This window comes from Melozone crissalis, unplaced genomic scaffold, assembly GCF_028551555.1.
Source record: "Melozone crissalis strain CALT ecotype California unplaced genomic scaffold, PUWL_Pcris_2 ptg000017l_1, whole genome shotgun sequence".
Taxonomy (NCBI): Eukaryota; Metazoa; Chordata; class Aves; order Passeriformes; family Passerellidae; genus Melozone; species Melozone crissalis.
This window is the reverse complement of record NW_026535795.1, coordinates 13,050,112-13,064,971: the sequence shown is the minus strand read 5'-3', so window position 1 is coordinate 13,064,971 and position 14,860 is coordinate 13,050,112.

Sequence of the window (14,860 nt, the reverse complement as noted above, 5' to 3'; positions counted from 1 at the left end):
GATGGGTAAATTAACTTGGATTTCCAGCTGCTAAATGCAAGGGTTTTGCTTGGATTAGATGGGAAAAGTTCCCTTAAATAACTGGGATGAAGAGGAAAACAAGAGTAAAACTGACTTCAAAGAGGTCAAAACACAATAAATCCTCAATGCAAGGCCAGGCTGAGGAGAGCTTCCCAAACGCTGAGGTGATGGGGGCTAGAGTGAGACCAGACCTCAGTGCAGAAGCTCAAATGATGAATGTAAAAACAATAAAACTGTTGATGATGGTTTTGGTACAAGCTGAATTTCTGCTTTTACTGTGAGACAATGCCAAATAATGGCAAAATTTCTGTATCAGGGACAGGTGGGTTGTGCTTTACTGACTCTGTGGTTGATGTTTGCAGCCTCACCTGCCTGAGGACAGATGAGCTGCTGCTTTATCCCTTCCTTGCTCCCTTCAGTCCTTTCCCCTCCTTCTTGTCTCAGTGCCCATAAACTGGTCCAGCCAAGAGTGTGTTGATGTCATTGGTATTTTAATTAACTCTCTGATTGCTAAAAGATAAATGGGACTGAGGCAATTGTGTTGGCCTTTGCCAAACAGGCAGCTTGGTGCAAGGAGAGCCTGGGGATGGAGATGTGAGATCCTTGAAGAGATGGGTGGTGTAGATCCAGACATGAAACAAGACATGGAAAAGGCAATTTCTTTTTTCTGAGCTGCTTCACATTTTGAATGGGCAATCTTGCAGGAGCTGAAGGTTTTTAAGGACTTCTAGGAGTACTACAAGGAGTGGTCTCTTCAGAGCTATTTCATGTTTCAGCCTGCCTGGATAGAGGCAAAGCCCTGCTGTCGCTGACACATCTCCATCAGCTTTCCACGCAGAATTAAACTGGATGAGATCCTTGTATTGGATGGAAATGTAGACACAGGAAATAGTGATCAGGGAGGAGTTCTTAAAGAAATGAGATTGAATTTGGCTTTAATGAAGCCCTTCCTTTTCCCTTTTCCCTTTTCCCTTTTCCTTTTTCCCTTTTCCCTTTTCCCTCCCTTCCTCATTTCCTTTCCCTGACCAAAACTAAGAGCTTCTTTCTACTCCCCTTAGCTTTGAATAATCTTTTTTTTTTCTTCAGGAAAGTGTTTCTAATTAGCAAAGAATGGTATTTCATGGTGGGAGATGCTCCCATGTGCAGACTGTGTATGAGCTACACATAGAAAAACATTTCCAGGCTAAGAACATTGTGGTTTAGCTGGGAAGTGCCTGCTTGGTTTCACTTAGTGTCCTGCCAAACAGCAATTTCTGTGCAACAGCAGCAAAGCTGTGTTGGGGAAGCCTTGGCTTCTGTTCAGATCTGCAAATGAGCTCAGTGGAGCAGGGGATGGGATCTCCCAGCTGGGTGTGCTCACCCCTCCCAGCAGGTTCAGAACCATTTAATTGAGGTGCTTATGTTGCACTGGGGACAGGGAAAGTTGTTTGCAGGGCAGGAAGAATTGATTGAAAACAAAAAATCAGGTTATTAGGTTACCAGGAAAGATGGGCTGAATCAAAAGCTTTTCTTGGAGCCTCAGTACCAAGAACTGGGTTTGGGGATGTTCCTGAACTTGGATCTTAACTATGTCCTGGTTTGTGTTTGGGGAGGCCCCTGAGGTTTGAACAGGGCAGGCACTTGGGGGCACTTTATAAATGAACTGATTCCAGCTGGGGCACGTGGATCTCACTGGAAAAACTTGAATTCAGCATCCCATCCCTTGAGCACCCTGGAGGAATCTCAGCTCCCACTGAAGTGTCTTGTTGGGAATTCAGCATCCCAGCCCCTAAGCACCCTGAGGGAGTCTCAGCTCCCACTGAGGTGTCTTCTTGGGGTCGATTTGCTGTGATGTGCAGCCAAGGACATCAGCATGAACGTGTGCCTTTGGAACCCCAGGAAATGTGGGCATGCTGTGCCCCTGGACAGGCAGCTCGGCAGCTCAGCTTTGCTGGTAGCAAACCTCAAACCAATTAAGCTAACATCAGGCTTTTAATTGCCTTGGTTAAGCTGGTGCAGCCCTCGGTGTGCACACTCATAAATCAATTTAAATGCAAGTTGTAGGAAAATTTACATTAAAGCAGCACTTCAGCAGACTGCCTTTTAAACAAAAACAAGAACGGAGAGGAAACGATTCCTGGTGACCTTTGCAGGCTCCCTGGCATGCAGGACTGGGCTCCAGCATGGGCTGTTCTCTTGTGGAGCTGCTGGATGTGGAGTCAGGAAGGGGACTGGGGAATCCTGGGCCAGCCAGGAGTGCCTTAGCAGCACAGGAGGAGCTGTTGGGCCCCAGAGCATCCCATGGTAACCCCCCGAAGTACAGGCAGGTGTAAATCCCTGACCATGTCAGCTGTGCCTTGGCAGAGCCAGCTGCAGGTTGCCTTTCTTCTCCAAATCCTGCTGCTGTCACCTCAAGTCTCTTTTAAGTCCTGCTTTGACTCAGGGATTTTATCCTTGTGAGATTTTCTGGACCAGCCTTTCTCCTCTGCCGCTCTCCATTAACTGAATCCTCCCTGCACAGAGGTTCCCTCTCAGCCCACCTGGGCTGGGGAACTTCTCAGGCTCCCTGGGGAGAGTAGCCAGGGCTCCAAAACTCACAGTAAAGCCATGACCATCTCTGGGAAGAAGGAAAAAGGACATTTCTTTGCTCCTGCTCCCACCTGCAGAGACTCCACATGCCAGCTGTGATGGGCACTGTGAGTGAGCCTCCCCAAACCCCACAGCCCTCATTCCTGTTTTCCTTTGGTTTCCAGGGTTTTGTCGTCTATCAGTCAGGGAATAATAAACACAACCACAACAGTTTGTGAAGTGTTGAAGCCATGACTGCAGAGTCCCCTTGCTCTGGCTCTTACTCTGGGCACAGCCCTGCTGGCAGCTGACAGGGAAAAGGCTCCAAGAGGAGCCATGAAAAGCCTCCTTAAACCTCCTGTTAATACAGGACAGAAGGGTGGCAGAGGATATTTTCTCCTGGAAAGCTACAGAAATTTCTCAGGGCAAACTTCTGCTGAGGGATGTCAGCAGTGAGGAATTGTAATACCTTACAGCACTGCAGGTTGCTGTTTTACAGGTGTGTTATTTGTCAATAGCTCTTTTTTTTTTTTTTTTTTTTTTTTTTTTTTTTTTTTTGCTTATTAATCCTGGTTACATAAATAATCACTGCAGAACAGGACAGTGAGTACACAACAATCTTGCATTCACTGAAGTTTCCAGGGCTGGAATTCCTACAGCTGGCAAGCAGCTGCTGCAGTGTCTCTTCAGTTGGGATGCTGAGCTGTGGGACCAGATAATGATCATTTAATGATGAACTTCTAATACCTGGCTATAAATGATAAAAGAATTGCATCCATCTGTGCCAGGGAGCACACCCTGGCTCTGTGGGGCTGCATGGGAAGCACAAATGAGCTCTTTACCAGCAGTGCTGTGAGCCCCTGCGTGAGCTGGGAGCTGCAGCAGCACAGCCCATGCACCATTAACTGGAACCTGCCTGTGTGAGTGATCCCAGAGCAAATTCCCTTAAAACCCCTCTGCAGGAGGGGACAGACTGGATGGAAAAGGTGAATTTAGTCCTGTGTGTTGGGTGCTTTGATAAAGAGACGCTGCCTGGAGGAGTGATTTGGGTTTGGAACACACTGAGCAGCCTGGAGGTGGGAGCTGGGCTATTCCAGACCTGCCAGATTTTCTCCACTGGGTTTTGGGTGGGAGCTGAGTAAGGATGGGCTGGAGGAGGGTGCCAGCCCCATCAGCTGTGCTAGCCAGCAAAAACACGAGTGGAGACAAGGAACAGAATGCAGAGGATTAAGGATTAACTCATGGCTGCCCTCTGACTCAGTTTTAAAATTCCCCTGTAGGAACTGGCCCAGCTGTGACTCAGATTTCACCCCAAAAAAACTGAGTGTGAGTTTCAAGCCCTCGAATCATTTGTTTACCTTAGGGTGAGCCTGAGACTTCCCCCATAAGCCTTTGGTGTTGTTATGCTAAGTTGTCCAAGTTCTGCTTCCCTATTGCTTACTTGTTTCCCCTACATGGCTATAGTTCTAGAATGTTCTACCCCTAAGTGTATAAATTGTTGTTTCCCCTTTGTTTTGGGTCTTTGGATCCTGCCCCTCATACTGTGCTTGACTTCTCCACATTTATTGTTTTTCACCATTCATTAAAGTTTTTTGGTCAACTCCATTGAACCCAGTCCTTTTCATTTTCACCACCCTCAGTGCCCTGGAGTCAGGGAACCAGAGAGATTTGGCACAGCCACCCTCACTGCGACATTCTCTGAGGTGTCACTTCACTCTCCACCCATATTCTCCTGCATCCTCCACTGGGTGTTTTCAGGCAGTGATTTCAAGGTTGGGGCTGGGGCTGTACCCAGGGAAGGGAGAATCTCCATTCACGTGAGGACAGCAAATATTGGCCAGAGTTAGGATGGAGCTTGACTTGTGCTAGTGCAGAAGGAAAGGAAGAAGAGGCATCCTAAAGAAAACATTGAAGTGCAGGAGGTCCTTGTGCACAGAATCCTGTGTGAGAAGCCTGCAGGTGAAGGTGGGCACTGAATGCAGAGCTGTAACTCAAGGACATCATTACAAAGCCATCAAGCAACTGTCTTTTATATTGATATCATATTTGTGTATTTTTCCTCTCCTTCTCCCTCCTCTCCCTTAATTGGATGTCAGCCACGTGGCAAGGTTATTCTGTTAGACAAGCTGGGAAATGACAATGACAGGATTATAATTAAGTGCCAGGACATACAGCCAACACAATTACCATGCTGTTATTACACTGGATGATGTGCTAAAGAAGCTCATAAAAACACTGTAAAGAATATAAATCATGGGACATGTGTACAATTGGGGAAGAAAATGTTTCCCCTTTTGCTAAAGCCCAATCAGTGCTAGATAAGTCCAGTGAAAGAGATATTTCCTTGCACTGACAGATTCCTACTTCCAAATGACTCCAGGAGCAAGCAGTGCTTCTTTTTATTTCAGCTTCAGGTCTGGTGCTGCAAATCTCAGCAATTTTTAAGCTGGTATTTCCCCTCTCTTTTTAGCCGCTGCCTTCCTCTGTACCTGCACCATTGGGATGTGTGGCCAAATCTCACCAGTTTTCAGGCTTTTCTTGGCCTTGTGCAGTACTGTCCTGTTCTGCTGATTGTCTGGGTTTTCTTCCTCATAAAGTATTGAACTAAAGGCTGAATCTGCCACTGAAGGGATGAGACCTGAGGGATTCCTGTGGAAGATGCCACTTACACCAAACACGGATTAGCAGCTGTAACTCCATGCTCTGTTTGCAACCCTTCCTCCTTGGGCTGGATTGGTGTCCTGGATAGCCAAGCAAATTGTATTCTGTTTGCCATCTGTATGGCAGCTGTCTTTTGTCAAGTGGGCAGTTTTCCTTATCTCTTCCATAGCCAGTCCTCCCTCAGAGGAGATACCTGCTGATAACAGCTATTGAATGTCCCTGCATGGCTGATAAGAACTACAGCATCCCATTGGCAGATGTGAGCCCAGAGGGAGGAGCCAAGCATTCCTACCTGGATATAATCCAGAGGTTCTGGAACACCAGCACAGCTTCTCCACTGGATTCCCCAGAGGAACAGCAGCTGCCTCTTCCCCTGGATCTTCAGAGGAAGAGACTGCACCTTGCTACAGGATCCCTGCTCCAGCAGAGTCACCCTTGACACTCCAGGAGGGCTACTTAATTAATATACAAAAAAATTATTTTATTATTTTCTTTAAAAAATTATATATCTATTATTATCCATATATCCATTTATTATTTGGAAACACAGCCCAATTTGCCCCGCTGAGTAGGAAATAGATATTCCCGGAGCCTGATCCAAATAAATTCCAATTGGACTGCTACCAACACCCTGACCCACAGTGTGCCAGGGCCTGCTCTGACTCTGGCGGTGTTGTTTTGGTTTACTGCATTGTTTATTTTATGCTTTTATTTTCTTCCCTAGTAAAGAACTAACTAATTCCTGCTCCCATATTTTTGCCTGAGAGCCCCTTAATTTAAAATTTATAGCAATTTAGAGGCAGGGGGTTTGCATTTTCCATTTCAGGGGAGGCTCCTGCCTTCCTTAGCAGACATCTGGCTTTCCAAACTAAGACAATGATGAATTTGAAGTTTGTGCTTGTAAACGTCTACCTTGAGCCAGGAAATGTTTACATTCACTTCAAAAGAAAAGCTGATCTGTCAGTCAGATCCATGGCCTTGCAGAGCTTTGGGCTGGAGCTGAACTTCTCTAAAAGCCCAAACTTCCCAAAGCAGGGCTGCCCAGGAGCTCTGCTGCTTCCATGGCCAGAGGCTGTTGTGCTGAAGCTTAGCCACAAAAATATTATTCTGACAATATTTTTGCTTCGAATCATCTTCTCCTTAGAAAGCTGCCACTCTGATATCTTCAGAAAAATGACAGCCCCCATCCTTTTTTTTTTTTTTCATCTTTTAATTGGCATGCTTTGCTGCTGTACTGCACAAAGCTGAAATTTCTAATGGTCAAATTTTATCAGTTCCAAAAACCCAGCACTTTGAAATGAGGTGTAAAAGAAGTTAAATTGTCTCCACTGCCTGTTTTGATGTTTGATCTAAACATTCTGATCATTTGAACGATTTGAGGATATTTAGGGGTTTGAATTCCTGACTAATGTGCTGAATTCACAGCCCTTGAAGTGCTTGTGATAGCTCAGATCTGCTCCCATGGCCTCCAATACCTTGATTCCTCTTGAGGCTAAGCAAGGAGGGCTTGGGTCTGAAGGAATAAATGTCCAAAGCACAGATGGTTCAGTAACCCTGCAAAACACCCTGGGCTCTTTTGTCCAGCATAGGATCAGGCCCTGAGGCCTTGCTGCTGGACTTCCATCTCATTAAATGAGAATAAAAGCAAAGAAAAGGGGTTTCTGCCAGGCCTATATTGGTACAAATGTTGAAATATGGAGCTGGTGAACTTGATTTACAGTCTCAGTGGCTGGTAATTAGCATGGCTATTTGTAAACCTTGTGCAGCCTGATCTCCCCTCCTGGGAGTTTCAGCAGTTGTATCTCACCCAGACACTGGCAATGCTCTGGAATTACCTGACATGGGTTCTGGGAGGGTGGTCTGAGCCAGCCCATGGAGCCAGAGCAGCTTGTGGGGCTGCAGTGACATCCCCAAAGCCCAGGGATGCAGGGTGGGCTCTGCACTCTGCCCCTCTGATAAAGGGCTGCTGAAAGGTCCCTTTGTGATAAAACACCAAAGGCTGCTGGTAAGGCCCTGTTGTCTCTGACTAGGTTTTCCTTTCTCTAAGTTCTTATCACATTCAGCCTTACATAAGGGAGAGAACACCAGAGATGACAGGGGTTTATTATTGCTTATAATTATTTTAAACTTTTTTACAACAGGCAGGCTGAGAGGCTGCTGCCTGACATTTCAGTGGGTTCCTTTATTTCATGTTTTAAACCATAACTGCTGTCCTGACATCAGCAGCTGCAGGAGAGCACCTTTCTCATCAAAAGATTTCAATAAAAGGGGAGCTACTGGTTCAGCACTGTCCTGGTTTAGGGAAATTTGGGAGAAAACCTCCAAAGGGGCTTCTCCAGAAAGCAAACCCACACAGATCCTCCCCCCAACCAGTTTGGGAAGGATTCCTCGGAGAGAAGTGGAAAGAACCTGTTTGTTTAACAGGCACAGCACCCCCAGCACACAAAATGAACAATACCAGGTGACACCACTCTGTCACTGCTCTGAAAAAGATGACAAATTCAGAAAGTCTCTCTTGGGGGTGGGTTGCTCTGTTATCAGTCCCTCCGGCTGCTGCCCAGAGTAGGCCCCGGTAGGCCCCAAAGGGGCCCAGTCTGGAGCAGGCTCGAGGGTTTCCAAAAAAGGGAAAGGAAGAACAGTCCAGGGAAAATTTGGACTGCTCAGCTAAACTAACTAACAGGCAGGAGCAAAAGCAAGAGCAAAGCAGAAGCAAAGCAAAAAGCAAAAGCAGCACCATGTACTGCCCCGTCTCTGTGTCCCCCCAGCCATGGGGGAGCGGCTGATAAGAAACCCAAACAAAACTTTCACTCTTCAGAGCCAATCTTGAAGGCACAGAACATAATATCCAATACAAACACCATAATGTCACCCTAGGACAAGCACCAACCTCCTGCTGGGTCTTTAAGGAACAAAAGAGGTGCACACGTGCTGGGAAGGGTTTGCAGGTGTCTTCTGTAGGTGCAGGGGTTCAGGAATAAAGGGAGAGCACAGGGATCACCCATGTGTCACTTGTGTGCTTGGCTGATGTGTGGGACAGCATTGGCATGGGTTGGTCAGAGAATCATGGAATGTCCTGAGCTGGGAGGGACCCCCAGGGTCACCCAGAGCAGCCCCATCCCTGCACAGACACCCCAACAGCCCCACCCCGGGCACCCCTGGCAGCCCCTGGAGCTCTGGCAGCCTCGGGGCCGAGCCCATTCCCTGGGGAGCCTGGGCAGTGCCAGCACCCTCTGGGGAAGAGCCTTGCCCTGGCAAGAGTTGCTGCATTTCTGGTGCTCCTCTGGGCCATAAAGGCTGTGGGACATTGTCTCTGTCTGTGCTGTGCCTGAGGGATGCACTCATAGCTTGCTCCTGTGTGCCATTTCCCACAGCAGGAAGGACCCAAATATACCTGGGCTGGAGGTATGGGATCTTTGTAGGAATGTCCTTGGCCCTGTTCATCTCTACACAGAACCTGATCTTCTCTTTTAATGTCCCATCCTGCAGAAAGGGGGTTAAGTATGAATTCCAGCTTTTCCTCCTCATGTTCTCTCCCCTGCAAAGGACTTTTTAGTAGTCTTGGTTGCATTTGAATTGTTATTTCCAAGTTCTACATTGCTCTTTTTTTTGGTCCGATTTTTTATGATTTCTGGGCACTGTGGGTAGGCAGATGCTGTGTGGGATCCTTTCCTTTGCCTGGGTGCTCATATAAATAGATATATCTATATATATATATATAAATTCTCTCCTCAATTAGCCCTTAGCCTGCTGGGCTCAGATGATGCCTTTTCCTTTGTGAGCATCAAGGTGCTGAGCTGTGCCACACAGGCAGGAGCAAAGTGAGCAGTGCTAGAAGCCAGGAGGATCACTGAGTTTTACTCAAAAAGGCTGTTTGAAAGCTTGCCTGAAATGCTTTCTGTTGGGGTAAGGATGGGAAATATCTGGAGGCAGTGGCAGGATGTGGCATCTGTGGCAGCTGACCCCATATTCAACATGTCACTGACCCCTGAGGCTTTAGAATGAGGTTTGGTAAGGAGTTGTGGTGTCTGAGGAGCAGACTCTGCCTTGGAAAGGCTCAGGGAGGTTTTGTCTCCTCACAGCTGAGTAGGGAATGAATATTCCCAGAGCCTGATCTCAAATAAATGACCTGCTAAAAATAGCTGTGCACACAAGCAGGTGAACACCAAAAACCTGCTGTAGTCACTGTGGCTGGCTGGCCTTGGGGAACAAAGAGTTTGGTTGTTTTACCTCTGTGGAAGAGCAGGTGGTGATGCCTTCTAAACTCAGGGTTTGCTGCTCTTTAACTTTTAAATGGATAAAATAAAATTATTCCGCAATAATTAATTAAATTATTAATTAAATTAATTAAATTAAATTAGTTTAATTTATAATTAAATAAATTAAAGACATTATAATATAAAATAATTTTCTATATTATTTTTATATATTATTATTATCATTTGGAAAAATGGATATATGGATAACCCTCCCAAAAACTGTTTTATCCTCTCACAACCCAGCAGACCAAGCAGGGATCTTGGTGATCCCTAGGAGCTTCTGAAGCAGCTCTGCCTTTTCTGTGCCGGATCCAGCAGCACAGGGGATATGTCAGATTGGGGAGAAGGGGCAGCATTTGGAGGTGCTCCTCAGTGTCCAAAATTCTGGGATTTGTTGTCACCTGGCAGGATAAAGCTGGGATTTACTAGAAAATGGGGAGACTTGATTGAAAACTTGGGCAACAGGATTTCTTTGGCTTTTTCCTATCAAATTTGCTGCTGAGACAGCAAAGAGAAACCTTTCTGTTGTATCATCAAAAAAAAAAACCCCAAAACACCTTTCTCTAGGTTGTAGTTCTTGTGCTTTTAGGAATGGAAAAGCCTGCAGCTGTCTCTGGCTGTTCAAAAGAAGCAAATGTGAGACAGATCTTTCTTGATTCTGCTTTCATGGCTCTGTTGGGCACTTTCTCCCTTCTCTCCTGGCAGCAGATGTGCAGAGGAAAGGTCAGGAAGAGCAGGGCTGGAATCCCTGCCCAGCCAGCCCTCCCTGGCTGCTCTCCGTGGGTGACACGCTGGGGATGTGATGGGACAGATGTCACATCATGACAAGCCCCTGCACTGATCTCTGGAGAAGTTCTGCGTGCTCTGAATGTCATTTATGCAACACAGGGATAATGCTGTGATTCCCTGGCATTTCAGGGAGCTGCTGGCATGTCCCAGGCTTGTCTGGTTCATGCAGGTGCTGAGATGTCAGACAAGACTTTTTTTTTGATTTAGAGATGGGGTAACTGAGAAGTGTTTGAAAAATTTTTATTCTATTTTTAGTTTTATGAGAAGGGTGAGACAATACAGATGTTATAATTCATGCTATCACAATCAGAAGCCAGCTATTTCCTAATTACAACACACTATAAATGCTTTTTGGCCTGTCAGTTTTTTACCACACTATACTGTAGATGCCTTAAAGCCAATCATCTTAAAGTACCCCTCATGAAACTAACTATTCCTTAATTACAATACACTATATGTGGTTTTTAAGCCTGTTTTTAACCACACTATACTGTAGATATCTTAAAGCTAATAATCTAAAACTGAAATTTGTAAACCTTGTGCAAAGGTTTAAATCTAAACTACCATCTAATGATCTAAAACTACCCCTCATAGGTCTTACTACAATGCCTCTTTCACAGTTCTATTTTTCTAAAATATCTAGTCTTATTTGTAAGACCATCTTTTGAAACTTTATTTTAGCTCTAGTTCTCTCTCAACAATATCTGTCCTACTCTATGGCATTTCCAAATCAGTATTCTTATCTCAAAGTTTATATACAGATACATACTGTGTGAGCTTTTTGTCAAGCCCTGAAAACTCTTTGCAAACCTATTTCCCATACTGAGATAATTCTGGCATTCCCCTAGGACTGAATCAAGGGTTTAAAGAAACTGAAAGAGTTAAAAGTTTGGCTGGATTTAGTTAGGGGAGATAGAAACAATTAAGAGTATAGCAAGAAGAGTAGAGATAATAAGGGAGAGTTAATTATTAGCAGATGGAATAGTTAAGGCTGAGATATAAATCAGGTATTTGTCTTTACTGTGTTCAAAGAAGCAGGATGGGATGTGGATCTGATTGTGGAAGAGGCTGTGGCTGCACCTGGGCCCTGAGCCTTGAGCTACAGCCAAGGGGTCCAAAGCCAACAAGGCAAAGGGACAGGGTCACTGTGACCTCAGGAGACCAAAGACCCATTTCAGACCCACCGACCCATTGCAGACCCACAGACCCATTAGAGGTGAAGTACTGCACAAGTGTGAAGGAACTTTGGCTCATTTAAATACATTTGAATATGAAATGGGTGGGTGGGGTTAGGTAATGAATATGTATTAGGTGTTTTGGGAATTATATGAATATATAAGACTTTTTTAGATAAAAGGAGAGCCAGAGACCTCTTCCCTTCCCTTCCCTTCCCTTCCCTTCCCTTCCCTTCCCTTCCCTCCTCTGGGCTGGCATTGCAATCCAGCCCACTCCCAAAGCACTCACCAGGCACCAAAGAATGGTAAATGCTTGGGAAAGGGGAAAAAAAGGCAAGCAGAGCAGCACTCACCAAGCTCTCTGTACACCCCATTTTGTGACGCCCTTTCCTTCAAATCAAACAATGCAATTCTGAAATCAGGTGTTTTCTGACAGAAGGGCACAGAGCACAGTGTCGCTGAGCAGATCTGAAGGGGTGACCCTCTCACAGAGGGCTGGGCATAAATAATTTGCTTAATGGTTGTACCTAAAGGATAGCCCTGAGATAAGGAGACAACTTTGAAAGGTGGCCTTCAAATTAATATAAGCAATGGAGGAACATGAGATTTGTCAGGCTGGATCAGGCCCTTCTTGCTTAGGTTTATGTTGTGATTTAAAACTAAAATAGCTGCTTCTTCTGAGCAAAGTGGGAGCACTTAATGGCAGGGCTCGCCCACACTTGTATCTTCCCTATCTTTAACAATTAACGTTCAGTTTCAGGCCTGATGAACAAAGAACCCCCTTTGGTTGGTGTAATTGATACCTCTAAGTGCTCTCTATTAATGTAAATGCTTCCAAATCTTCACATTTCTCCTGTCTTGCTGAGCCTTGATTGTGCTTGAACTCACCTGGGACAAGGAGTGGAGACAGACCCAGGGTTCCTTTTTCATCCTTTAGAATCCCCACCTTTGTCTTCATGGACTGTTCTCTTTTCTGGATATCAATCAGCAGAACCTCTCAATTTTCCTAAAGCACTATCACATTCATTGCTTTAGACAAAAATATTGTCTAAAGTTATATAAATATACTTATAAACTAAATATAGTTACATTGCTTGTGTCTCTTTTCAAGCAGCAATCCTGTTCTTTCTGGTTCACCTTGATGAGCATTTTCTGGGTGTTTTATTGTTCCCTGAATCCTGCCCCTGTTTTGAGCCAGGCTGACACTTCCATGCATGAAATGAGACCTCTGTGTGTCCAAGGACACGGCAGATTCCTGGAGCCAGTGGATTTTGGTGCCTTGTCCCAGCCCTGTGGAGCTGTGGCTGAAGGGGCAGGAAGGAGTGTCTGGGGCGCAGGGGTTCATTCCCTGAGGGGTCTGACCTGCCCCAGGAGGGAGAGGGATCTCCAGAGCTGCCTCTGCTGCTCCTCTTGCTGTGACATTCTGCTCTGGCTCCTTCCTGCCGTGCACCTGATTTATGCAATTCATTAAATCCCTCCCTGTTTCCTCTTTTCCCTGAGAGGGTCCCTTATTCCTCTGGAAATACATTTCCCTTCCTGGATTTTGATTCTTTTACCATCCCAAGGCCATTTCTGCCTGGTGCTCTGGTTTCTGCTGGTTCTCCAGCTGGGAGACAGCTGAACAGGGTGGGAGCCTACCAGCTGCAGGTGCATTTTGAGCATGGATCCAACCTCAGGAATCCTCCTAAGCTGGGCTTCACCAGCATTTCTAAAGTTTGCTGCTTTCAAAGGAGCCTGTTTGAGAGTCAAGAGAGGGTTCCAGCCCTTTGCAGGATGAGCTGGTGATTCCTGATATTCCCACCAAACTCCTTCCCCTGGAAATCTTCAGGACTGCCCTGCACAGGAGGGTCCAGAGGGCTCCAGGCTGGCTGAGCTCAGAAGGGATGTGTTACACCCTTGGGGTGCTTGTAAAAGCCTTTGTTTCTGCTTCCTAATGTACTTTTCCCTGACCTGTCAGTGCCTTGGCATTGCTTTGCCCTCCCAAAACCTGCATGGTTCTGCCTGTCCTGCAGAGGAAATGGGGGAGCAAGGAGGATGAGCAGCCTCATTGTGCCCTGCTGGGGCTGGGAGTGCTGGGATGTAGGGTCTTGGCTGGGATGGTGTCCTAGATTGAAGGATAAGCGTGTATTCTATCGCCATCTGTCAGAGGTGGGGCAGTTCTCTGCTGTTCTTGGGGCAGTTTCCTTTATCTCTCCCACAGCCAACCCTCCCTCCAGGAGATCTCTGCTGTCCATGGCCACTGAGTGTCCCTGCAGGGCTGATCCAATCCCAGCATCCCATGGGGAGATGCTCCGCCCAGGGGAGGAGCCAAGCATTCCTGCCTGGATCCAATCTGGGCCTGGCCCAGCACAGCAGCCTTTGCCCCCTGCATTGCCAGAGGAGCAGCTTTCTGCTGCCCTGCATGGCCAGAGGGAGCCCAGGCCCATCTGCAGCAGCCCTGGAGCTGCAGAGGAAAACTCCCCCCTTGCGCAGGATCCCTGCTGCAGCAGAGCCACAGCTGGCACTGCAGGAGGGCTGAGCCCCCATGGGATGGGGCTGGGACACCCCTCTGACACACAGGGGCCAGGGCCTGTGATCACGCTGGCAGTGGTTTGTTTTGTAATGCTGCATTTATAGTTTTAGTTTTCCTAATAATGAACTGTTATTCCTGCTCCCACATCTTTGTCTGAGAGCTCCTTAATTTCAAAATTATAATAATTTGTAGGGAGGGGTTTACATTTTCCATTTCAGGGGAGGCTCCTGCCTTCCTTCGCAGACACCTGGCTTTTCAAACCAAAATAGACTTCTTTGCAGGGAGGAACAGATACTTTCTGCTTGCAGAATTCCTGTGGGAGGCACAAGCAAGGCTGGAGGGAGGTGTGAGGCAGGATTGGGAATCCCGCTTTTTTCAAAGCATTCCCATAAATAAAAACCTACCCAGCTGTTGTCTGGGTGCCTCCAAGCACTCCCCAGCCCAGAGATGATCGTCTCTCCAAGGAAACATTGGGAATAATGCCAGGGCAGGTTGGATGGCGCTTGGAGCACCCTGGGATAGTGGGAGGTGGAATTGGATGAGCTGTAAAATCCTTTCCAACTCAATCCATTCCATGACCCACTGATCTTAAGTGATCAACTCTTCTGAAGACCCTCCTCACCCCTCCTTTATCCCTATTTCTGTGGAGATCCTGGTGTTTTCACTCTGTGGCCCACACCTGGAGTATTTTAGCAAGAGACAAACAGGATGTATACTTCCCTTCCATCACTGACAGCTCACATCTCAAACTGGAGCAGACACAGAGCTTTTATCCTGACTCTGATTGTCAAATGTAAGAACATTTTTTGATCCACTTCAGCGAAAATCAAAATGTTTAATCTAGAAAAACTTGAAATGCATCATCAGCCCATCCACCCTCTTTTGCTTTTTCTTACAGG